We start from the raw sequence: 25538 nt of genomic DNA, 5'->3' as shown, positions 1-25538 counted from the left end.
AAAGCATTTCAACAAGGGAAATATGAATAAGTTTTTAAGGCACAAATAAATTTATCATGAGGATTCACAATGAATTAAAAACTCAAAAGTTACTGTATATTGCTGATGCTTATATGAAACGATTAGAAGACAACAGGCAGGAGATAATTCATAAAATTGCATGTCACTTCCAACCAAGCCAAGAAAGAAAATCCAATTGTTAGATCATACACAGGCTATTGTACTGCAGCAAATGAAATGCAACATTAAAAGGCTGGAAGTCCTACTGATGTAACTTGGGGCCTGTGCTACAGCTGTCAGTTATATGGCCACATGGCTTCTCACACACATGCAATCATGATGCAAGCACTGTGAGAGAAGGAAAACATACAAAGCTTAAAGGAATTGCTGGAAATAACATGAGAGAACCCAAGTAACTACAGTTTGATCAGTACTATCCTCATGTATCCTACAATTGCAGATTAATTTAATATGGTCCCTAAACATGTGTCAGGGAATAAAGAATTTGCCCTGGTCCCTCCTCAGCATTCAAGCATATAATTGACCACCACATCACAGGTCCAATACAACAAATAGGACTTTCATCAATGTGTGCTATGAACAATTATGTATGTGTGAATTTGCCATACGATGGGGATTTTTAAATTCTTTAATGCAACAATCAACATGCATAAGTTAAAAAGACCCAAGTATAACAAAATAAACTTTTATCCAGATTGCTCTGGAAGAAATATTTCCAACTGCCCAGGTGCAGAGCCAGCCAAAAGGCGCCCTGTGTCCAGCCCAGCTCAGCGGCCCTTCTAGTTATGCCCCGTGCACGTGACGTCATGTGCACAGGGGCATGGTTGGGTTATGGGGAGACCTGAGCGAGCTCTCCACTGTTCTTTCCAGGCGGTGCTTGCTGCCTAACAGCATGTATTTCTCTTTCTCTCCCTCACTGGAGAGGAGAGACATCATGCGCAAAGGGACATGGCCCGGGCTTGGGCTAGCCCGAGTGAGCTCTCCCATTGTTATTTCAGGCAGTGCTTGCTTTCCTTCTTCCAGCGAGGGAGAGAAAGAGAAATACATGCTGTCAGGCAGCAAGCAGTGCCTGAAAAGGACAGGGAAGAGCTCATGCAGGGCTCTCCGGAGTCCGGGCATGGGGAGTTTGCTCAGGGCTCTTCCGGAGCCTGAGCCACACACCCCTGTGGGCTTCAGCAGCCTTTTTCATTGGCAGCTCAAGTTCTTTGAACTTGTTTGTACAATGGTGGATCCTCCCCTGCAACTGCCTACTTTTGATGACTGCGTAGGACCATTATTAAATGATTTAAACTGACTCTACATGATTGATTAAAGCTTGTGTGTAGCATTGAAACAATATATGCTGATGACAGTTAAGTTGGTTAATAATAAATAAGATCCTCTTTCTTTGGATTTTTAAAAGAAATAATTTGAATATTTTTGTGTCTCTTTAAGATAATATTAAGAGCCCTGCTGGATCCGGCCGAAGGCCTATGTAGTCTAACATCCTGTTTCACACAGTGGCCCACCAGATGCCTCTCTCCGGCTGTTCCCTTGCAACTGGTATTTAGAAGCATCTTGCCTAAGGCTGGAGGTGGCCTATAGCCAGACTAGTAGCCATTGACAGACCTGTTGTTCATGAATTTGTCTAAGCCCCAAGCTGGTGGCCATCACCTCATCCCATGGCAAAGAATTCCATTGATTAATTATGTGCTGTGTGAAAAAATATTTCCTTTTGTCAGTCCTAAATTTCCTGGCCATCAGTTCGATGGGATGAACCCTGGTTGTGTTGTGAGAGGGAGAAAAAATTCTCTCCAACCACTCTCTCTACTCCATGCATAATTTGATCTATCATGTCTCCCCATAGTCACCTCTTTTCCAAACTAAAAAGCCCCAGAGGCTGTAACCTTGCCTCATAATGAAGGTGCTCCAGGCCCCTGATCATCTTGGTTGTCCTCTTCTGCACCTTTTTCTGTTCTACAGTTACTTCCTTAAGATACAATGACCAGAACTGTAAGCAATATTCCAAATTTGGCCATTTCACTGCTTACCCCAACTTTTATGAATAAGTTAAAGAGCACTGGTCCCAGTACCAATCCCAGGGGGACCCCACTTCTTTTTTCTATCCATTCTGAAAACTGTCCATTTATTCCTACCATTTGTTTTCCATCCCTTCAACTGGTTATCAATCCACAAGTGAACCAGTTTCCTTAGTCCATGACTGCTAAGTTTACTCAAGAGCCTTTGAAGGGGAACTTCATCAAAATCTTTCTGGAAGTCCAAATATACTATGTCAACTGGATCACATTGCCTACTGACACTCTTAAAAAGCTCCAAAACGTTAGTGCGGCAAGATTAGCCCTTGCAGAAGCCATGCTATTTCTCCTTCATCTGGCCCTGTTCTTCTATATGTAACACATAGAGACTGTTCTCAAAATGTGAACTTTTATATAGCGTCCCCCACAGCTACATACTGTTTCCAATGCTTCTTAATAACTACATGAAATTGCTTGGAGATATCATCAGTAGAATTGGTACAGAGTGTTATGAGTATGTTGATGACACCTAAATCTCTTTCTCCATCATCAAAAGGCATAATCCCCCTAAATGCCTGCCTGGAGGCAGTTATGGGCTGGATGAGAGACAACAAACTTCAACAGAATCCAAATAAAATGGAGGTACTTATTGTGCGGGGTCAAAACTCAAGAGACAGCTTTGATCTGCTTGTTCTGGATGGGATCACCTTCCCTAGAAGCAAGAAGGTATACAGTCTAGGAGAGTTTCTGGATCCTAACTTCTTCCTGGTGTCTCAGGCTGAGGAACTGGCCAGAGGTGCTTTCTACCAGCTTTGGTTGATACACCAGCTGCATCCATTTCTGGAGATAAACTTCCTCAGAACAGTGGTGCATATGCTGGTAACCTCCAGACTTACTACTTGCAATGCAATCTATGTGGGGCTGCCTTTGTATCGAAACTGCAGTTGGTACAGAATGTGGCAGCCTGGTTGGTCTCCGGGTAATCTCAAAGAGGCCATATTATTCCTATATTAAAAGAACTACACTGGCTACCAATAAGTTCCCATGCACTATACAAGGTACCTATAAAGCCCTAAACAGCTTTAGGGCCAGGGTATTTAAGAGAATGTTTTGTTCACTATGAACCCCATTGTCCATTGAGATAATCTGGAGAGGTTCTGGTATGTGCTGCCTTGCTACCAGCCACCCAATGGCACATCAGGAAATGACTCGACTAACAAGCCAAAGGTTGCTAGTTCAAATCCCCACTGGTATGTTTCCTAGACTATGGGAAACACCTATCTTGAGCAGCAGCAATATAGGAAAGATGCTGAAAGGCATCATCTCATACTGCATGGGGGTAGCAATGGTAAATCCCTCCTGTATTCTACCAAACACAACCACAGGGCTTTGTGGTTGCCAGGAGTCGACACCAACTCGCAGGCACATTTTACCTTTACCATCTCTGACAACTTTTTAAAAGTCTCTAAAGACACTTTTTTTCTCACCCAAGCTTTTTAACTAGGCATATGATTTTAAATTGTTTTAAGGTTCAAATTTTTGTTTTAACTTGTTTTATGTTGCTGTAAACTTCCAGAGACAGAAGTTTGGGGCAGTGTACAAATATAACTAACAAAAAACAAACAATTTTGTTCCTAAGTATGCTTTCCATCAATTTACCCAGCACATAAGTTAAGCTAACCAGCCTGTAGTTTCGCGGATCTCCCTAGATTCCTTTTTGAAAAATCAAAGTTCCATTAGCTACTTTCCAGTCCTCTGGTACAGAGCATGGCTGTGGGAATAAGTTACATATTTTCAGCAGTTGTGATCAGCTATTTCACATATGAGTTCCTTCAGAACTCTTGGGTGGATGCAATCTGGCCCTAGCGATTTGGTAATTTTTAATTTTTCAAAACAGTTTAGAGCATCCTCTCTTTTCACCTCAAACTGGCCCAGTTACTCAGCCTCCAAGCTTCTTCTGTTAAAAAGTATGAAAACCTAACAGAATTATATCAATGTGCATCAATGTATCAATTTATAAATATTAGCTATATTAGGAGCTATATTACCTTAAAGGCCAAGTTGAAGACATATCAACCTGGAAAGAATTTATCTATCTGGTTGCTAAGAGTCAACACCAACTTGACAGCATTTAATCAATCAATCAGTATTAGGAGCAATGTATTTTTATGTGGTTTGTGAGAAAAATGGTGTACTTTAGGATACAAACTGATAAAGATTCAACTCATATTACAAATCAAAATTAAAATGCTTGTTTTTTCTTCTCATTTCTGTTAATTAATACCATATCAAAGATGTTAAACCAGAGCTTACTTCTTGCATATACAAGCAAGGAAAATCCTATCACTGCTAGAGATCTGAGCTAATTGGCAGTGCACCAATTTATCTATGTAACCTGGTGGGTCATATTCTAAAGAGACAATTTACAACTTAGCATGCAGTTCACACAAAAGAAAGAGAGCCATAGATTTCTTAATTTCCTTTTAATCTGATTATTTGGTTATGTCATACACTTCTTACATCAGTGACAAAATCTCATCATGTGGTTTACCTTTAGACCATTTTGTTATTGAATAAAGTATGCCTCCTCTTCAATAGGCACTAAGAACCTACAGTTGACTACTGCGCTTCTTTTTCTTTCTTCTTCTTCCAGGACAAATATAAAAGAAAAGAAAACTATCTTTCTCGCCCCAGTACTCTGCCGCAGAACTTCAAGCAACACTTTCCACTTTTCTTAATTAAAATCTTTACCTAATGCCATCAAAAACATGAGAAGTAAGCAACATTTTAAAGCTACCTTGTCAATTTTAGCTCCTATTAATATTAGAATCAATCTCCAATTCCCATTACCATTTTAAAACAAGGAGAGATCACCTTAAGGTGAGACTTTCCTCTGTCAGTCTGTTATGGTGGTGCTCTCTTCCAACAGCCAACAACCCATATGGTGAAAATTGTATTTACTTAATTCTGAAATTTGGTCACAAACAACATTTTCTAGGATATGGTTAAGTATCAAGATTATCATTCACCATATGTACCATAACATAAGAATGGTATAAAGGTGACTCCAAAACTGATTTATTATTTCAGCAATGTCTAAATGATGTTCATTTCTCTCTGTTGTTTTCCCCACTGTATTTGGAGTACAGGCTTCCCATCTTTTTATGGACAGAAACTCCTCATCTTTTAACAACTGCATTATAAGATAAAGAGTTGCCACTGAAAACCCACAATGAAATTTGATGTGAATGCAACAGAGAGAATATCCAATAAACTTGGAGGGAAACCAAAAGTCTTTCGCGCATGATGATGTTGCCTTACATTCTAGGGATGTGCACGGAACCGGCGAAGGCTCCGAAGCAGGGGGTGGTGGCTTTAAGAGCGGGGGAGGGCCTTATACATAAGAAGAAGAATGCGCCACTCAGTGAGCAGAACTTCGGAATCTGGAAGAGTGCTAGACTTGGAGTCAAACATATTCATTGAAAAAGACATTAAAGTTGGCCTTTGACTCACTGGACAAGACATTAAGAAGACTTCATACTATTTGGCAACACCTCATTGAACAGACAAGTTTTAAAGAGGATCTTAGCTCATTTGTGAGCACAATTTTACTACATATACTTCGGGACACTTTTATAGTATTTTATTGGTATATGTATGAGGATATTTAATACTTTATTTTTTGACTTTAATTGTGTTTTAAGCTGTTTTATGTAGAACTTTTGATTCTAATTAAAATACCCATTCTATCCACATTCATAGTTTGTTTATTTATTTATTTATTTATTTTTGCATTTATATACTGCCTTTCATTAAAAAGACAACCCCAAGGCGGTTTACAAAAGTTAAAAACATACAATAAAAAGACAATAAAAACATAATGTTAAAAGTATAAAAACAGGCATAAAAACAATACAACAAATAAAAACACAGAGAAGCCACAGTAGAAAACGATCATGTAAAAGCCTGGGTAAAAAGCCAAGTCTTTAAAAGCTTTCTAAAAGCTGTGATGGAGTCCGAGGAACGAATGGCCACTGGGAGAGCATTCCAGAGTCTGGGGGCAGCAACAGAGAAGGCTCTGTCCCCAGTGCACGACAGCCGGGCTTCCCTCATTGTCGGCACCCGGAGCAGGGCCCCCTCAGATGTCCTTGTCAAGCGGGCAGCAACCCTTGGGAACAGGCGGTCCCTCAAATACCCCGGGCCCAAACCGTTTAGGGCTTTAAAGGTCAAAACCAGCACCTTGAATTGGACCCGGAAACGAACCAGCAGCCAGTGCAGCTCTTTCAAAATGGGGGTGATATGTTCCGAACAGGCAGCTCCGGATAAAACCCTCGCTGCCGTGTTTTGCACTAGCTGCAGTTTCCGGATATTCTTCAAGGGCAGCCCCACGTAGAGCGCGTTACAGTAATCCAGCCGCGACGTGACTAAGGCATGGGTAACCGTGGCCAGATCTGCCTTCTCGAGAAAGGGACGCAGCTGGCGCACCAGCCGAAGCCATGCAAAGGCACCCCTGGCCACCGCCTCCACCTGAGCTTCCAAAAGCAGAGCCGGGTCCAGTAGTACCCCCAAGCTGCGTACTTGCTCCTTCAAGGGGAGTGCAACCCCATCCAGAACCGGTAGAATCTCCTCATCCCAATTGGCTCTCCTACTGACCAACAGTACCTCCGTCTTATCCGGATTCAATTTCAGTTTGTTAGCCCACATCCAACCCATCACGGCCTCCAGCCCCCGATTAAGGACATCCACTGCCTCTCTAGGATCAGATGACAAGGAGAGATAGAGCTGAGTGTCATCCTCATATTGCTGACAACTCAGTCCAAATCTCCGGATGACCTCTCCCAGCAGCTTCATGTAGATGTTAAACAGCATGGGGGACAAGACTGATCCCTGCGGGACCCCACAGGCCAACGGCCACGGGGCCGAGCAGTAGTCCCCCAGCACCACCTTCTGAACCCTCCCCTCAAGAAAGGACCGAAACCACTGCAACGCAGTGCCTCCGAGAGGCAGCCCAGAAGGATACCATGGTCGATGGTATCGAACGCCGCCGAGAGGTCCAGCAGAACCAACAGGGATGCACTCCCCCTGTCTTGTTCCCGGCATAGGTCATCCACTAGAGCAACCAAGGCAGTCTCAGTCCCATACCCGGGGCGGAAGCCAGATTGAAAAGGGTCCAGATAATCCGTATCATCCAAGACCCTCTGCAGCTGGGACGCCACCACACGCTCTATCACCTTGCCCAAAAAGGGGAGGTTAGACACAGGTCTATAGTTGTCCAGGTTGGAGGGATCAAGGGAGGGCTTTTTTAATAGAGGTCTTACCACCGCCTCCTTAAGGCACGATGGCATCCTGCCCTCCCTTAATGAAGCACTAACTATCACCTCCAACCATCTACCTGTCCCCTCCCTGGCAGCTTTTATTAGCCATGAAGGGCAAGGGTCAAGAGTGCACGAAGTCGCCCGCACACTGCCCAGGATCTTGTCCACATCCTCAGGCCGCACCAACCGAAAAGAATCCAACACAACGGGACCAGATGGTACCAAAGGCACGTCTGCTGGAACTGCCAAAACTCTGGAGTCCAGGTCAGCACGGATGCAAGCGACTTTATCTGCAAAGCGACAGGCAAACCGATCACAAAGAGCTGTAGATGGCTCCTCCCCCATTGTCTGGGGGGATGTGTGGAGCAAGGTTTTCACCACACGAAACAGCTCTGTTTGTCTGCACTGAGCAGACGCAATGGAGGCGGAGAAAAAGCATTTCTTCGCCGCCCCCACCGCCACAGAGTAGTCCCTAAAATGGGCTCTAGCCTGTGTTCGGTCGGATTCGTGACGACTCTTCCTCCAGTGTCATTCTAGCCGTTGTCCGAGTTGCTTCACCGCCCTAAGCTCCGAGGAAAATGAAGGAGCAGAACGGGCTCCACCAAGCCGGAGAGGGCGCTTGGGGGCAACCGTGTCAACAGCCCGGGCCATCTCTCCATTCCAGAGATCAACCAAGGCCTCGACAGGGTCACCAGCTCTGGACACTGGAAACTCCCCGAGGGCCGTCTGAAATCCAAGCGGATCCATAAGCCTCCGGGGGTGGACCATCTTAATTGGCCCACCACCCCTGCAGAGGATAGACGGAGCAGTCGAACTAAACCCCACCAGGTGATGATCTGTCCATGACAAGGGAGTGTTCTCAAATTCCCCCACCTCCAGATCATTTATTTCCCGGTCAGCAAATACCAGATCCAGAGTGTGTCCCGCCACGTGGGTAGGGCCCGATACCAATTGAGACAGGCCCATGGTTGCCATGGAGGCCATGAAATCCTGAGCCGCACCCACTAGGGGGGGCCTCAGCATGGACATTGAAATCCCCCAAGACAATAAGCCTGGGAGAACCCAAGGCCACCTCCGAGACCACCCCCACCAGCTCAGGTAGGGAGACTGAAGTGCAGCGGGGTGGTCGGTACACCAGCAGAATCCCCAGCCTATCTCGGAGGCCCACCCTCAAGGACAAACACTCAAAATTCTGAGATTGCCTGACCGGGCACCTGGAAACGGGGAGGGTCTCTCGAAAGATGACCACAACGCCTCCTCCCCGACCCTCGAAGCGGGGCTGCTGCATGATCTGGAAACCTGGAGGACAAAGCTGAGAGAGACCAACCCCGCCCAGTGCATCCAACCAGGTCTCCGTCACACATACCAGGTCAGCACGCTCATCCACAATCAAATCGTGGATGAGAGATATTTTTGCGTTAACTGACCTGGCATTCAGCAGCAGCACCCTAATCCTCGATGGAGTGTTCACAGAACTCCCTAGGGTCAGAGGGTTTGGAGAAGGGCCGGAAAAAGGAACAGGCCTCAATTGCCTGGACCGTTTTCCCCTGTAACGGCCTGCCCAACTCCCACCGCCATATCTCCCTCTGCCCGCTACCCGTGATATTGCTGCCCCCACTCCAGACCCACTTTTTCCCTCTCCCAGACACATCCCCCCAGATTAACCCACCACAGCTTCTGGGCTTAATTTAAAACCAAGACCAGACTTATACAGTCTCTGCTGACTTCTTGCTTGGAGGAAGACGGATCTTCAAGGCAGGAGGAAAAGGTCTAAAGGGCCCCAGGCAGCTCGCCCTTCGGCTCACGCCAAGAGGCTCACGCCCCTGGCCCAGCCCCAGCTTTAAAGCAGCAGAGACTGAGGGTAGATGGCACACACCTGGAGGAAAGGTGGGGCAGAAGCCCAAACACAGTCACTGCCTTGCCCAAGATGTTACCTCTTCCCTTCCTCAGTCCCTGGCCCAGCCCCAGCTTTAAAGCAGCAGAGGCTGAGGGTAGATGGCACACACCTGGAAAAAAGGTGGGGCAGAAGCCCAAACACAGTCACTGCCTTGCCCAAGATGTTCCCTCTTCCCTTCCATGTTTTTATTCATTCATAGAGAGAGATTTCAGCCTAGTATTATATTACTCTTTTTCCTGATCTTTTGTGTTGTTCCAGAAGTCTGATCTTTACCACGAGGCTTTCTACCTTGCTGTCACCCATGCCTTCTGGAGCCCCATTTGGACTGTAGACTCTGGCTTATGGTGGCCTCAAGGATTAAGTAGAAAGCTTCTTCCTCTCACTTTCATCTCTCTCCCTCTGCTTGTTCACCCTCTTCTTTTTCTCCCTGGGGAGTAGTCTTCCAGGGTAGATTCTGCAGCTGAGGTTTATTGAGCCTGGCTGTTATGCTGTGACCCAAGAAGCTTGAGGGTCTGATCCTGCAAGGATTACTGGCATAGGAACTTCATTTTAGCTCTTGCTCCCTAAGCCATTCATCTACTGGCTCAGATGGTCACAGAGTCTCAAAGAAACATCATCAGGAACAACTGGAACAAGTTGAGCAGAGTCGTGAATATGCTCAAATTATAAGGGGCTAGAGAGGGGCCAGCCCCCTTAGCTTTTGCTGTAGCCCCATTAGCTACTGTTCTTAGAAGGCTGTAGAGGGGACCATAACTTGGCGCAGCTGGCGTATCAGCCGAAGCTGTTAGAAAGCACCCTGGGCCACCACCTCAACCTGAGAAAGCAGGGAGAGGTGTGAATCCAGAAGTACTCCCAGACTACGAACCGGTTCCTTTTGGGAAAGTGTGACCCCATCTAGAACAAGGAGATCAAAATTGTCTCTAGAGTTCTGACCCCGCACAATAAGTACCTCCATCTTATCTGGATTCAGCTTCAGTTTATTCTCCCTCATCCAGCCCATTACTGCTTCCAGGCAGGCATTTAGGGAGGATATGCCAACTCCTGAAGAGGTTGACATGGAGAAGTAGATCTGGGTGTCATCAGCGTACTGGTAACATCCAGCTCCAAATCCCCTGATGATCTCTCCCAGCGGTTTCATGTAGGTGTTAAAAAGCATTGGAGAAAGTATGGAGCCTTGAGGGACACCATACTAAAGCTCAGATTTTGAAGAGCAACAGTCTCCAATCGACACCACCTGGAATCTGTCCGAGAGGTAGGAGTGGAACCACTGTAAAACAGTGCCTCCCACCCCCCAACACCCTCAGACGTTCCAGAAGGATACTGTGGTCGATAGTATCGAAAGCTGCCGAGAGATCCAAAAGGACCAACAGAGTCACACTTCCTCTGTCAATTCCCGATTGGAGATCATCCATCAGGCCGACCAAGGCAGTTTCCACCCCATAGCCCACCCGAAAACCAGTTTGAAATGGGTCCAGATAATCAGTTTCATCCAAGACCAACTGGATCTGAGAGGCCACCACCCTCTCAATTAACTTGCCCAACCATGGGAGATTGGAAACAGGCCTATAATTGCTCAACTCTGAGGGATGAGGCAAGCTTCTTTAGAAGAGGTCTAATAATTGCCCCCTTAAGACAAGGAGGCATCCTGCCCTCCCTCAGAGAAGCATTTATGATTTCCACCAAGCCGCCTACAACAGCCTCCCTGCTAGATCGAACAAGCCATGTTGGACAAGCGTCAAGAGAACAAGTGGTAGGCCTCATCGCCCCAAGCAGCTTGTCCATATCCTCAGGAGTCACAAACTGAAACTGATCTAGTCGAATCACATAAGAGGAATAGTTGGACATCTCCAGTTCAGACATCAAATTAATTGTGGAGTCTCCATCTATTTCGGCCCGAATCCGAGAGATTTTATCGGTGAAAAATTATTTAAACACATCACAGCGGGTAACTGATGATTCCAAATTCTGGTTCAAGGGAGGGGGGGCAGATACTATTCCCCTCACAACCCTGAACAACTCCACTGGACATGAACTCACAGAGGCAATACGGGCAGAAAAGAACTGCTTCTTTGCTGCACGTATCGCCTGAGCATAGATCTTTAGATGTGCTCCATGTTGTAATCTGTCAGATTCGAGTCGAGTCTTTCTCCACTTGCGCTCCAGTTGCCTACCTTGCAACTTCAGCCCCCGTAGGTCTTCCGTATACTAAGGAGCCACTTTTGAAGCGGGTCACAGGGGACGCTTAGGAGTAATCGTGTCTACTGCCCTGGTGAGCAAGTTGTTTCAATTCTCAACCAGGGCATCAATAGGATCACCAGCAGAGCCAACACTGAATCCCTCCAAGGCTTCTTGGAATCCTATCGGATCCAATAACCTCTTCAGGCAGACCATTCTAATAGGCCCCTCGCCCCTACAGAAGTGGGAGGTAGTTATAAGTCCAACCTTAACCAGATGGTGATCTGTCCATGACAATGGAGATATCACAGGAGTCCCCACCCATGGAGCACCACCCTGATCAGAATAAAAGACCAAATCAAGTGAGTGACCTGCAATATGTGTCGATCCAAAGACCACTTGGGATAGGCCCATAGTTGTCATGGCCGCTATGAACTCCTGAGCTGCCCCGGACAAGTTGGTCCCAAAATGAACATTGAAGTCCCCCAGTACCAGAAGTCTATGAGACTCCAATGCCAGTTCTACAACCAAGTCCGCGAGCTCAGTAAGGGATTCCGTTGGGCAGCAGGGCGATCGGTACACCAACAGAATTCCCAATCTCTCCCTGGTCCCCAAACTTAAGTATACACATTCAATATGGTCCGATACCCTAACAGGGACCCTGGTAAGGGTGATGTTATCCTCATAGACCACAGCCACTCCACCTCCCCCGCCCACATCCCCTCACCTGCTCCTCTACAGAATACCCTGGAGGAAGAAGCTGGGACCAGATTGGGCCACCAGCCTCCCCCAACCAAGTCTCGGTGATGCACATCAGGTCGGCCCCTTCATCCATAATCAAATCATGGATGACTTCAGATTTATTTTGGACCAACCTGGCATTGCAAAGGAGCAAGGTAAGGCTCTGTGGGTGGTTGGCAGTGCTCCCCAAGGTCAAAGAGCTGACAGGGCAGCTGGAAGGGGAGATGGCTATTAAATTTATGGCTCCCCTTCCCCTGAAACAGCCTGCTGACCTGCCAACATTACTTCTTCTATTCCCCACTACCACCAGAATAGCTGTCCCGCATTCCACAGAGGTGCCCCCTGTCTCCCCATCTCCAGACAAACCCAAACACATTACAACTACTTCAACCAAGTCTGAATAACAAAGCTGGCACACTTACAACAACAACTCTCCAAACAGCCAAACTGAAAATAGTATAACCCAGCCCTCAGCCCGACACCAAAGGCCAGCCCCAAAGGCCAGCCCCCTTTGGCGGCCAGCTTCAGCGGACACCTGCAGGCTGGCCGCTCCAACAGCTGCAGCCCCCTTCCTTAAAAAGTATCCAGAGTCCTTCCTCTCACGAAGGATTCTGGGCAAGGCTGATGTAATCATTCAGTGCCTGCAGGTGATGTTAGTTCAGGAACTTGGAGGGAGGGAGGGAGGATCCCAATCAGGAAGCAGGGCTGTGTTGGTCTGAGTTGTCCTGGCCAGCAGACCAAGAGTGGGGAAGGCAGCTGAGAGACTGTGCCGTCCAGCAAAGGAGGCTAGATGATAAAGAGCCAAAGCTCACCTCCTTTGCTCTTCTGCATATGTGCAGCATCCACATGGTGAGAGAACTTGGTAGGTTGCTGAACAATTAACATTGAGGCATCTCAGCACCAGAGTAAAACCTTTTTCCTGAGTTAAATATCCACTCAGAGGCAGGTGAAATATAAAGAACAAAAGGAGAAAAACTTTATTCAAAATACTACAGACTGCTTCAGTCTGAGGCTCTCTCAACTTTGAATTACAGGTAAAAACAAATACTCAGTACTTTACCAGCTTACTCCCAAAGAACATCCCATCTCGTATTTGGAGTGGCAGTTGAATAGATAATTCAAAAAGCACCCCCCAGGTGCAAGCACCTTTACAGGGGACAGAGAGTTCTACAGCCCCCTGGCTAGAGTTTCTTAGAAGGTTACGTTACAAAATAAAACACAATAGACCAGGTGTAAGGATTTGCAAAGCACAAAAGGAAAGTAAATAAACTAACACAGGCTATCACACTATTCCCTGTCTAAGTCTTTCCAAAGCCAACAAGCTTTGGAAACAACAAGCCCTTGACTTCCTTTCTCCATGAACTCACCCCAAACTCCAGAAGAGAATTCAAGCTTCCTGCAATCCTGTCTCTCAAGGATCTGCAGATGACCTTTTATGAGAGAAGTCTCCAGGATGGTTGTTGGCCATGAGGCAGCAAGACTTCATTTCTGGTGCTCACGAAGCCTGCTCCCCATCTCCCCATCACAGAGTGTGTGACTGTTGGTCATTTTGGATTTCTCAACAGCTTTCAATATATCAATCATAGTATCCTTCTGGACCATCTGAGAGGATTGGGAGTGGGAGGCACTGCTTTGCAGTGTCTCTGCTCCTTTCTCTCGGGCAAATTACAGATGGTGTTGCTTGGAGACTTCTGTTCTTCGAAACATGAACTTTTATATGGCATCAGGAGAAGGCATAACCTCCCTTAAAGCCTGCTTGCAGGCAGTGATCAGCTGGATGAGGGATAACAAACTGAAGTTGAATTAATCATCATCATCATCATAAGACAGAGGTACTCATTGTGTGGGGTTGGAACCCAGGAGATAATTTTGATCTGCGAATTCTGGATACAGTCACACTTCCCCAGAAGGAACAGGAATGCAGTCTGGGAGTGCTTTTGGACCCAAACTTCTCTGTGGTGTCTCAGGTTGAGGCAGTGGCCAGAGGTGCTTTCTATCAGCTTCAGCTAATATGCCAACATCTGTTTCTTGAGTTAAATGACCTCAGAACAGTGGTACATATGCTGGTAACCTCCAAACTTGACTACTGCCATGCACTCTATGTGAGGCTGCCTTTGTACATGGTCCGTAAACTGCAGTTGGTACAGTATGCAGCAGCCGGATTATCTTGAAGAGACCAGTTCTCCAGGTCATCTTGAAGACACCATATAATTCCTATATTACAAGAACTATACTGGCTACCAATAAGTTTCCAGGCTCAATAAAAGGAAAGTTTGTGTTGTCGAGTCAGTGTTGACTCCTGGTGACCACAGAGCCATGTGGTTTTCTTGGTAGAATACAGGAGTAGTTTACCTATTAAACTCTAAACAGCTTAGGACTAGGATATTTAAGACCCCATTGCCCACTGAGATAATCTGGAGAGGTTCGTCTGAGGTTGCCATCAGCTTGTCTGGTGGCTAAACAGGGACAGGCCTCCTCTGTTGCATCCCTGAGAATCTGGAATATGCTTCCTATCAAAATAAAAGTCTCCCCATCTCTGACAACTTTTAAAATGTCTTTAAAGACTAATTTTTTCACCGAAGCTTTTTGCCTAGGCTTGTTTTAAATTGTTTTTCAGGTTTTAATTTATGTTTTAATTTGTTTTATGTTGCTCTAAACTACTCAGAGATGGATGTTTGTGGTGGTTTACAGATATAATAAATATTATCATATCATATATCATATCATATCAATGTCACAAACACAGGTCTGTATATGCTTGAGCTACCCAGATTTCTTGTCTGCATATAATGATAGACAGTAGAAACATATTAGAGGAAAGTAGTGAAAACCCTTTAATGTCTCCAGACGATATTGCTCAATTTTAAGACTATTTCGGCCATTAGAGCAGCTGTGCAAATACAGTCCTTTGACAGCTTAACTACCAGAATGATTTCCTCTTGTTTCAGCTCTGCCTTGAACACTTGGAAATAGCAGTTACAATTAGGATGCTGTCTAAGAAAAAAGCCAATAGACATGGCAAGGACCTATTGCCCCAAAATTCCTGAGAGGGAAAGCTAATATTAGTAAACAATTAGCTTTAAAATAATAAAGAATAGGCTAGTCATAGTTAATACAGCTAACTATGAAGATAGCTGGACATAAACTTGCTTCAAGAATGATTATATCAAGCCATCTTGATAGTTAGCTGTGCTGATATTACACTTAGTATATTGGTGCATTCAACTTTTTATGCACATGTAGATTATATCTTATTTCTTCAATCAAAAGCTCCTCATATCAATTATAAAAGGAATTATTTGCTCAGCTATACAAATACATCCAATCATACAGTCATATATATGAAAAATCTAACATGTCATAGCCAGATACATGGATTAATGTATACAACTGTATCATTGTTATTATGATGAACGTAATCGCATCTCAGCTTTTGAAATTGTCAGCCCAACTGTCTGTTCTCTATTACAACTATTTCAATATGGCAACATGTGGAAGTGCAAGAAAAGCTTTTTAAAATGTAGACAGGCTGTGGATAGATTGCCTATATCCAGACTCTTTATCATGCAAATATGAGAATTCGAGAATTTCCCTCACACATCACAATAAAGCTCTGCCACAGATTAATGCTGGTCAAAATGGGAGCTAGCAGAGGTGAAACCATTGACTTCTGCTCTACTATTTACATGTAAACTGTCAAGTGCAACACTCTGGGCATGTTTTCATGACTTCATGTCATATAAAATGGGTTCTACTATGCAAAATGCAATATACAATTTTTCATCAATGTTTAAAATTCTGTCACAGTGCTTAGGATGAAATTGTTTTTCATGCTGTATGTATGATCAACTATATATTGTATAAATCAGAAAGTGGTCTGATGATACAAGATACAGTTATACTGTTAAAACCAAGCAGGTCTCAGTCTGGTCATTATTGGATAGGAGACTGCCTAGTAGTTCCAAGTAAGCAATAGATAATGTATATGTTCATATGCTAAACACAAGCAGATCATGAGTTACATACATTATTCAGGATAGATTTATAGTAAGTGTGTGGGGGTGGACCATCTATCCTAAATCTGGCCCCAAATAGCAACTCCAAGTCTGATTCCAAGAGGGAGGATCAGCACAAGATCCAGCCACAGGTCGGAGGCCGAGATAGCTCTAGAGATGAAGCCCTCAAGATAGCACCCATAGAGCCTGGACCCTGCAAAGCAATACCCTTGGATCTTGAATCCCTGGAGGAGCAAGCTGCTTCCTCCTATCACTGTCTGTCAGCACTAGGCAAAAGGCAAGATAGGAATAGCTGGAGAAGAGGAGTGCCAGACTCCAACCCAGGAGGCTATCCCTTTTAAGACTGTTGCTCTCCAGACAGGGAGGTGGAGCCCAGTAGGATTAGACTGAGCTCAGGGGTAGTTCAAACTGTCTCTGGCTGCCACTGAAGCCCTATTTCCCATTTATCACTATGACCTGTCCATGGTGCTGTATCCTGACCAACCCTGCCTTTTCACATTACCCACCAGACCGCCTTGGCTCCTAGTCATGGGATGGGAGATGACATGATCATAAATTTTGTTGTTTTTTGAGATTCTTGCTTTCTGGGGATACAAAATTGTAAGTAGAAAATGGAAACTGAACCAATAGGGGAAATCTGTTTATAACTAATTAACCCCCATATCACACCATCTTAAAAAAATTAAACTCTGTTTAATTAAAATACTTATGTCCATGTCCATTAATAGAGCCTCTGTTAAAGGAGTCTTTATTTCTTAACTTAATGATACATTGTCAATAAACTAAACTGAGACAAAACCTAATTCTGTGCAGCCCATTTTCTCCAGTATTATGGTTATATTTCAATTCACTATAATCCTATGCAAGTCTTAGAGGTTTCAATGGGATTCATGCATAATTATTTATTACGTAAAATATTTATACCCCGCCCCTCCAGTACACTACTGCTAGGAGTGGCTAAAACAATAAAATAGATACAATGCAAAATAAAAGTAATAAAATTAACCAAATTAATTAAACAAGTTTAAAGTCTGGCTAAAACTACAATCAGAATTAAGTTTCAAATTAAAAGTTATTTTAAAAGCTAAAATTTGAGAATTATAAAAACTAAAGAACCTACCAGATATCACCAAAGATGAAGCATTAAAAGGCCTCTTTAAAAAGATGTGTTTCAAGTTGTTTTTTAAAAACACTGACAGAGGGAGCATGGTGAAGCTCATTAGGGAGAGTGTTCCAAAGCCGAGGGGCCACAACCGAAGAGGCCTATCTCTAGTCCCCACCAACCGGATCTCTGTTAGTGTCGGGGCCATGAGCAGGGACCGAGATGATGAGCGGAGAGCTCTGACCGGTTCATATGGGTAAATGCATAAGTAATCTTGGGCTCAGGATTGCAGCCATTGTTAAGGTTCAAAACAAAGCTCAATAGTAAGTCACATAGTTCATTACCAGAATTTCAGAACCCAATGATATATTGCTTGTACCATACTGGTACAGGTACTGCCAACAGATGTTTATTCTAGACTAGCACTACCAATGCTACCAATCTGAAATGCTAGCATCATATCATGGCTTGACACTTTCTTCCACCCATTTCTAGACCCATTTTCCCAACTGGTCTTAAGAAATGGAACAAGTGGTACAGATAAGTTTCAGTATCTTTGGATGTCTTTTCAGTATTTAGGCTCAGGTTTCTCTCTTTGCTTGCACTCCACTGCTACTTCAAGCTGGATGTCTCCTTAAGGGATGAAAGGCCCATACAGGAGGCTGCTACTCATTTGTGCCTTGCAACTTCTAGTGTTAACCCTGCTTGCCTTCCTTTAAGCCTTGACTATTGTAACCAATTTACAGTTCAGCCAATCAGTATAAGGAGTGGCTGCTCCCGACACAAGCTTCTGCCTCAGCACGGTGTGCAGTCACAGAGTTCATTACTCTGGTTGCTGTGATGACTATAGCTAACGCTCACCATTCCCCGCTCCTGCCTGTCTTCATCCAGGTGAACTTGGAAACTGTCCTGCTCACACCATCCTATTAGAAGCCATTCTTTGTTTGGAAAAAAGTAAGGTTGGCCTAATTATGCATTTCCTGCACCTGCAGGAAGGTAGCCTAGAAAAGGTTTCTGAAAAGTAATTGCACAACCACAGAAAAAGAAAATAAACAGCAACATCTTCAAATTCTTGTGCCAATTAAACCAATTAAATCAATTTAAAGTCTGTTTAGCATTTAGCCCACACTATTTAAAACAGCAAATCAGGGTCTCACTTAACAGGAAACAAGTTTGAAGAATTTCCCTGCAGACCAATAAGTCAGTCAACACTTTAATAAGTATAATTAAGACACATCTTCTTGAAATAAAGAACCATGGGTAAATATGTAAAGAAAAATCGAACAACACTGATCTTCATATTGTTAAATGAATGTAGAACTATTTGCACTACTGCAATGTCAGAGTTAACCTGCAAACTATCATGCAAGAGAACAACTTCAGAAAATACTAAATTATTATATGCACATTTGCATTTAAGAAGCTGAACATAAAAATCACTTTCTAATGTCTTGGAAATAACCATGAAACTAGAAGGGGAAGGTCTTACACATCCTCAACAGCATGCATTAGGGCCTTTTTAAAATGGTGATGCACCTTTTTAAAGTGGTGATTCATTTTATTTAGCAGGGGGACAGCAACTGGCTCTATCCATCCCCAGCACAGCATACCTCCAGTGGCTGCTGGTGGTGTCTATGCTTCTTTTTTAGATTGTAAACCCTTTGGGGACAGGGAGCCATTTTATTCTATATCAGGGCTTCTCAACCTTGGGTCCCCAGATGTTACTAGACTTCAACTCCCATAATCCCCAGCCCCAATGGCCTTTGATTGAGGATTATGGGAGTTGAAGTCCATCAACATCTGGGGACCCAAGGTTGAGAACCCCTGTTCTATATCTATATCTATATCTATATCTATATCTATGTAAACTGCTTTCGGAACTTTTGTTGAAAAGGGGTATATAAATATTTGTTGTATTCATATTCATAACAATTATCTTTTGCTATAGATGAAGATTACAGTTTCTACCCTTTAAAAGTAGGTGGGCCCATTCAGACTGGTAGCATGGGGGTCAATCACCAAGGACTCTCTTTACAGTTATCATTATTATTGGTTTGTAGTTGGATAGGGCCATCGGTAAAAACTTCAGAGTAACATCAGGAAAAAGAAAAAATGCTACTACTATGAATATGTTTGAGATATCCTCCGGGGGCTTTGGAATATGCTCCCTGCTTAAATAAGAGCTTCTTCTTCTCTGTTTGTTTTCAGGAAGACCCTCAAGACTCACCTGTTCTCGCAAGCTTTTAATTAGAATTAATTGTAATAATTTGTTTTAATAATTGTTTTGTGCGATTGTTTGATTGTGTTTTGTAATCTGTGACTTTTATATTGATTTTTTTAAATTTTGTACACCACCTAGAGATGTATATATCAGGCAGTATAAAAATATAATTGATAAATGAATGAATGAATGAATGATATGCGGTTTTCCAATGAAAAAGTTATCAATATGATTTACATGGGGGGGAGGGGATAAAACAGTTATATCTCCCCCAAAAGATTTATAGTCTAGAAAGAATCACAACATAGACATCAGCAACAGCACTGAAACACCAAGACCTAGCCCATAGGAGCTTGCCCAAATCAGGGGTGACTAACCTGAATCTCTATTTTAATTGCAGTTCAGTAATAGCTGGAGGAATTCTTGGAGCTGTAGTCCAACAATGCTAGAGAGATTCAGGTAGGCCAACCACAATCTAAATTATTTAAGAACATAAAGAATAGCCCTGCTGGATCAGGCCCAAGGCCCATCTAGTCCAGCATCCTGTTTCACACAGTGGCCCGCCAGATGATGCTGGAAGCCACAGGCAGGAGTTGAGGGCATGCCCCCTCTCCTGCTGTTACTCCCTGCAACTGGTACTCAGAGGCATCCTGCATTTGAGGCTGGAGGGGGCCTATTTATAGCTATTCTGGCTTGCTGCAGGCTTAGGAAATTCTTTCTTTCTTTCTTTCTTTCTTTCTTTCTTTCTTTCTTTCTTTCTTTCTTCAGGGACTCTATCCAGCTGTCTACTCTTAAAGCTAGAAAACACTTCAAGCAAGGATTCAGTGGTAAGCACTGCAGTCTGGCTCAGTCTTGACCATAGTAAGCCCATTGCCATAAACCAAGTTATGGACAATTTAGTTACTTATTCATTAACCAAAAATGGACTCTATAAACATTATAGAAAAATATATTGGGATTCAGTGGTAAGCATTCTGAGTCTTGATCAAAGTAAGTCCACTGCCATAAACCCAGTTATAGACATTTTAGATATTAATTAACAAAAATTGACTCTAGTGAGCAGCACATCCAAGATAAGCATTATCTAAATCTATATTGAGATTTATTTATTTTTTAAAGGCAGGTTGCCATGCTTTACTCTCTAATCCAACATCTCCTTGCAACAAGTAGGAAATCATCATCTCAAGCTGGAGCCTAAACCACTAATTAAGCAGCCCCATCATTCATTTTGAAATTTTCTATGAAGATAGATTTCTTTACACAACTTCTTTTGCAAGTGTTGTGGCACCTCTTTGAGGCTTTGTAGGCAACCAGCTTCTTCATTAGATCTATCCTGTCTTCTGGAATTAGTCTTAATTGACTTTCCTCAGTGGGGGGGATTAACCCAGGCATGCTTTCAATTAGCAACACTACAAAGCCTTCACTTGTTCCACCTCATAGAGACAATATGAAAAAATACATATATTGAAACACTATGGTAAGGAGAGGAGAGCTGGTCTTGTGGTAGCAAGCATGACGTGTCCCCTTAGCTAAGCAGAGTCTGCCCTGGTTGCATATGTATGGGAGACTAGAAGTGTAAGCACTGTAAGATATTCCCCTCAGGGGATGGAGCTGCTCTGGGAAGAGCAGAAGGTTTCAAGTTCCCTCCTTGGCATCTCCAAAGATAGGGCTGAGAGAGATTCCTGCCTACAACCTTGGAGAAGCCGCTGCCAGTCTGTGAAGACAATACTGAGCTAGATAGACCAATGGGCTGACTTAGTATATGGCAGCTTCCTATGTTCCTATGTTCCTATGGTCAATTTCTAGCTAAATCTGCTTCAACAATGCAACCCACTCAGGGCTCCGACCTTCACACAAACACAAAAGGGAAATCGCTCTCCCATACACTGTCAGAGGAAGTGACAAACAAAGGAAGTGGGAGAATATATATGAGTGCAGGAGTAAAAGAGGTCTAAAACTTTCTGCTTTCAACAGAACAGGTGCAGAAGCCCTACAGTACACACAATTTTCAAACAATGGATAGTCATTACACAATCTAACAGATGCGAGAAATCATATGGGCAAAATTATTGCACTGGAATGAGTCTGGTAAGCAGTTTTGCAATTAAAAGAAGGCAAACGGTGGCACTGAGGGTCAAGTGTAGTTTAGAGCTCAGGAGCAGGTTTTAGCATTGCATATTTCCTCCATGCAGCAATTTCTCTCTTACTGACTTAACCCCATCGGTTCTCACCAAAATTAACATCAGTTAAAGCTAAATATGTTTCCAGCTTAACTAAGATTTTTGATTCACTTCAAATCCTGGTTTTAAAAAAACTAAATTAAATGGAAAACCCAATCAGCCCAAGCATGGTCAATGTCCATTCTAGATCTATATTCTTCAACTATAGTTGAAGTAAAAGGGGTAAATTCACTCAAGAAAGACAAGTGAGCACAAGATCTACTACCTGCACCCAATCTCTTAACTGAAGTTGAGACAGCCCCATTGATACACCTGCATACGCTCTCAATGGGCATAATTTATTTATTTTTATTATTATAAACTGTTTATTATTATTATTATTATTATTATTATTATTATTATTATTATTATTAATTGTTTACACAGTCAGACAGGTGTTATTGACTGGTTTGTTTTATCCAGACATCGAGTCCTTCCCAAGGACCTGGGATGACAGCATTTTATTATCAGTTTTGTTGCTCTTATTATTATAGATATCGTTGCAGAATATAGGCTATACCCAGTAAAGTTGCTTTTTGAAATTGGCTGATGGTGATTTCTGTGACCCCTGTGGTGTTGAGGTGCTCTTCAAGTTGTTTTGGAATTGCACCTAGGGTGCTTTTTTTACTAATCCCAATTACTAATCCCAATTTTTTTACTAATCCCAATTTTTTTACTAATCCCAATTACTACTGGGATTATTTTGGTCTTCTTCTACCACAGCCTTTCAATTTCAATTTGTAGGTCTTTGTATTTTGTGATTTTTTCTATTTCTTTTTCTTGTATTCTGCTATCCCTAGGTATTGCTATGTCGATTATTTTGACTTGTTTTTCTTTCTTCTCGACTACAGTGATATCTGGTGTATTGTGTGGCAGATGTTAGTCTGTTTATAGCCGGAAATCCCATAATATTTTTGCATCTTCATTTTTGACAACTTTCTCAATTTTATGGTTACAAGTAGCCAATTTTTGGCTACAGGTAGCTTGTATTTTTTGCAGCTGTTCCAGTGTATCATCCCTGCTACCTTGTCATGCCTTTGTTTGTAGTCAGTCTGTGTGATCTTTTTACAACAGCTGATTAGGTGGTCCACTGTTTCATCAGCTTCTTTACAAAGGCGGCACATGCTGTTTGTTGTTGACTTTTCTACTTTTGCTCTTATTGCATTTGTTCTTAGTGCATGTTCTTGTGCAGCCAGTATTAAACCCTCTGTTTCTTTCTTCAGGTTGCCTATCTTGAGCCACTGCCAGGTCTTGGTGATGTTTGATTTACCACTTATATTGTGCAAATATTGACCATGCAGGGGCTTATTTTTCCATTTTTCTGATCGGTTCTTGACTTGTTCTCTCTTGTAGGCCTGCTTTCTTTCATTGGTGTTGAATAGTTTCGCATTATTGACCATTTGAAGTGCATTTTCTTCACTGTCCTTGATATATTCTTCAAGGCCTCTTTTCTCCTCCTCTACTGTTTGATGGACTTGCAGCATTCCTCTTCCACCTGAGCTGCGAGGGAGGTAGAGCCTATCGACATCACTGCAGGGGTGCAGAGCATGATTGATGGTCAATATTTTCTTGGTCTTACAATCTAGTGTCTCTAGCTCTGCCTGGGTCCAGTCAATTATTCCTGCAGTGTATCTGTTAATAGGTATAGCCCAGGTGTTTATGCCTTGTATGGTGGTCCCGCCATTGAGTTTGGACTTTAGGATTTTTCTAACTCTCCTGATGTATTCACTTCCACTTTTTTATTAATTATTATTATTTATTTAGTTATTTACAAAGTCAGACAGGTGTTATGGACAGGTTTGTTTTCTCCAGACATCGAGTCCTTCCCAAGGATCTGGGATGGCTGCATTTTACCATCAATACTGTTGGTTATTATAGATATTGTCACAAAATATAGGCTGTACCCAGTAAAGTTGCTTTTTGTCATTGGCTGGTGGTGATTTCTGTGGCCCCTATGGTGTTGAGGTGCTCTTCAGGTTGTTTTGGAATTGCACCTAGGGTGCCAATTGCCACTGGGATTATTTTGGTCTTTTTCTGCCATAGCCTTTCAATTTCAATTTGTAGATCTTTGTATGTAATTTGTGATTTTTTTCTATTTCTTTTTCTTCTATTCTGCTATCCCCTGGTATTGCTATGCCAATTATTATTATTATTTCTTGTTTACACAGTCAGACAGGTGTTACTGACTGGTTTGTTTTATCCAGACATCGAGTCCTTCCCAAGGACCTGGGATGGCTGAATTTTATTGTCAATTGTTATAGATATCGTCGCAGAATATAGGTTGTTCCCAGTAAAGCTGCTTTCTGTAATTGGCTGATGGCGATTTCTGTGGCCCCTATGTTGTTGAGGTGCTCTTCAAGGTCTTTTGGAACTGCACCCAGGGCACAAATTACCACTGGGATTATTTTGGTCTTCTTCTGCCACAGCCTTTCAATTTCAATTTGTAGATCTTTGTATTTGGTGATTTTTTTTCTATTTCTTTTTCTTCTATTCTGCTATCCCCTGGTATTGCTATGTCGATTATTTTCACTTGTTTTTCTTTCTTCTCGACTACAGTGATATCTGGTGTATTGTATGGCAGATGTTTGTCTGTTTGTAGTTGGAAGTCCCATAATATTTTTACATCTTCATTTTCTTCAACTTATTCAATTTTATGGTCCCACCAATGTTTGGGTACAGGTAGCTTGTATTTTTTCAGATGTTCCAGTGTATCATCCCTGCTACTTTGTCATGCCTTTGTTTGTTGTCAGTCTATGCGATCTTTTTACAACAGCTGATTAGGTGGTCCACGGTTTCATCAGCTTCTTTAAAAAGGCGGCACTTGCTGTTTGTGGTGGATTTTTTGACTTTTGCTCTTATTGCATTTGTTCTTAGTGCCTGTTCTTGTGCAGCCAGTATTAAACCCTCTGTTTCTTTCTTCAGGTTGCCATTCTTAAGCCATTGACAGGTATTGGTGATGTCTGATTTTCCACTTATATTGTGCAAATATTGACCATGCAGTGGCTTTTTTTTTCATTTTTCTGCTCGGTTCTTAACTTGTTCTTTCTTGTAGGCCTGCTTTGTTTCATTGGTGTTGAATAGTTTCGCATTATTGACCATTTGAAGTGCATCTTCTTCACTGTCCTTGATATATTCTTCAAGGCCTCTTTTCTCCTCCTCTACTGTTTGATGGACTTGCAGCATTCCTCTTCCACCTGAGCTGCGAGGGAGGTAGAGCCTATCGACATCACTGCGGGGGTGCAGAGCATGATTGATGGTCATGATTTTCCTGGTCTTACGATCTAGCATCTCTAGCTCTGCCTGGGTCCAGTCTATTATTCCTGCAGTGTATCTGATAACAGGTATAGCCCAGGTGTTTATGGCTTGTATGGTGTTCCCGCCATTTAGTTTGGACTTTAGGATTTTTCTAACTTTCCTGATGTATTCACTTCCAATTTTTCTTTTAACTTCAGTGTTTGTGATGTTATCAGCCTGGAGAATGCCCAAGTATTTGTAAGGTTCTTTCTCTTCCAGGTTCTTGATCTTGCTTCCATTGGGCAGTTCTATTCCTTCTGTTTTTGTTATTTTCCCTCTGTTCATTATTAATGCAGCACACTTGTCTAGTCCAAACTCCATTGCTGTAGCGATTATTATTATTATTTTAAACAGTCAGACAGGTGTTATTGACTGGTTTGTTTTATCCAGACATCGAGTTCTTGCCAAGGACCTGGGATGACAGAATTTTATTGTCAATTGTTATAGATATCGTCGCAGAATAAAAGGCGGCACTTGCTGTTTGTGGTGGATTTTTTGACTTTTGCTCTTATTGCATTTGTT

At 42.9% G+C, this 25538-nt stretch overlaps 1 protein-coding gene across 8 annotated transcripts in view; it reads right to left on the bottom strand.

Annotated features, from left to right (window-relative positions):
- CACNA2D1 (calcium voltage-gated channel auxiliary subunit alpha2delta 1) overlaps positions 1-25538 on the bottom strand; it is a 642096-nt gene that overhangs the window by 302666 nt on the left and 313892 nt on the right. The window lies entirely within an intron of this gene.

This window comes from Hemicordylus capensis, chromosome 5 (genome assembly GCF_027244095.1).
Source record: "Hemicordylus capensis ecotype Gifberg chromosome 5, rHemCap1.1.pri, whole genome shotgun sequence".
NCBI lineage: Eukaryota > Metazoa > Chordata > Lepidosauria > Squamata > Cordylidae > Hemicordylus > Hemicordylus capensis.
The sequence above is the reverse complement of the archived record's forward strand: the minus strand, read 5'-3'. Positions and strand labels throughout refer to the sequence as shown.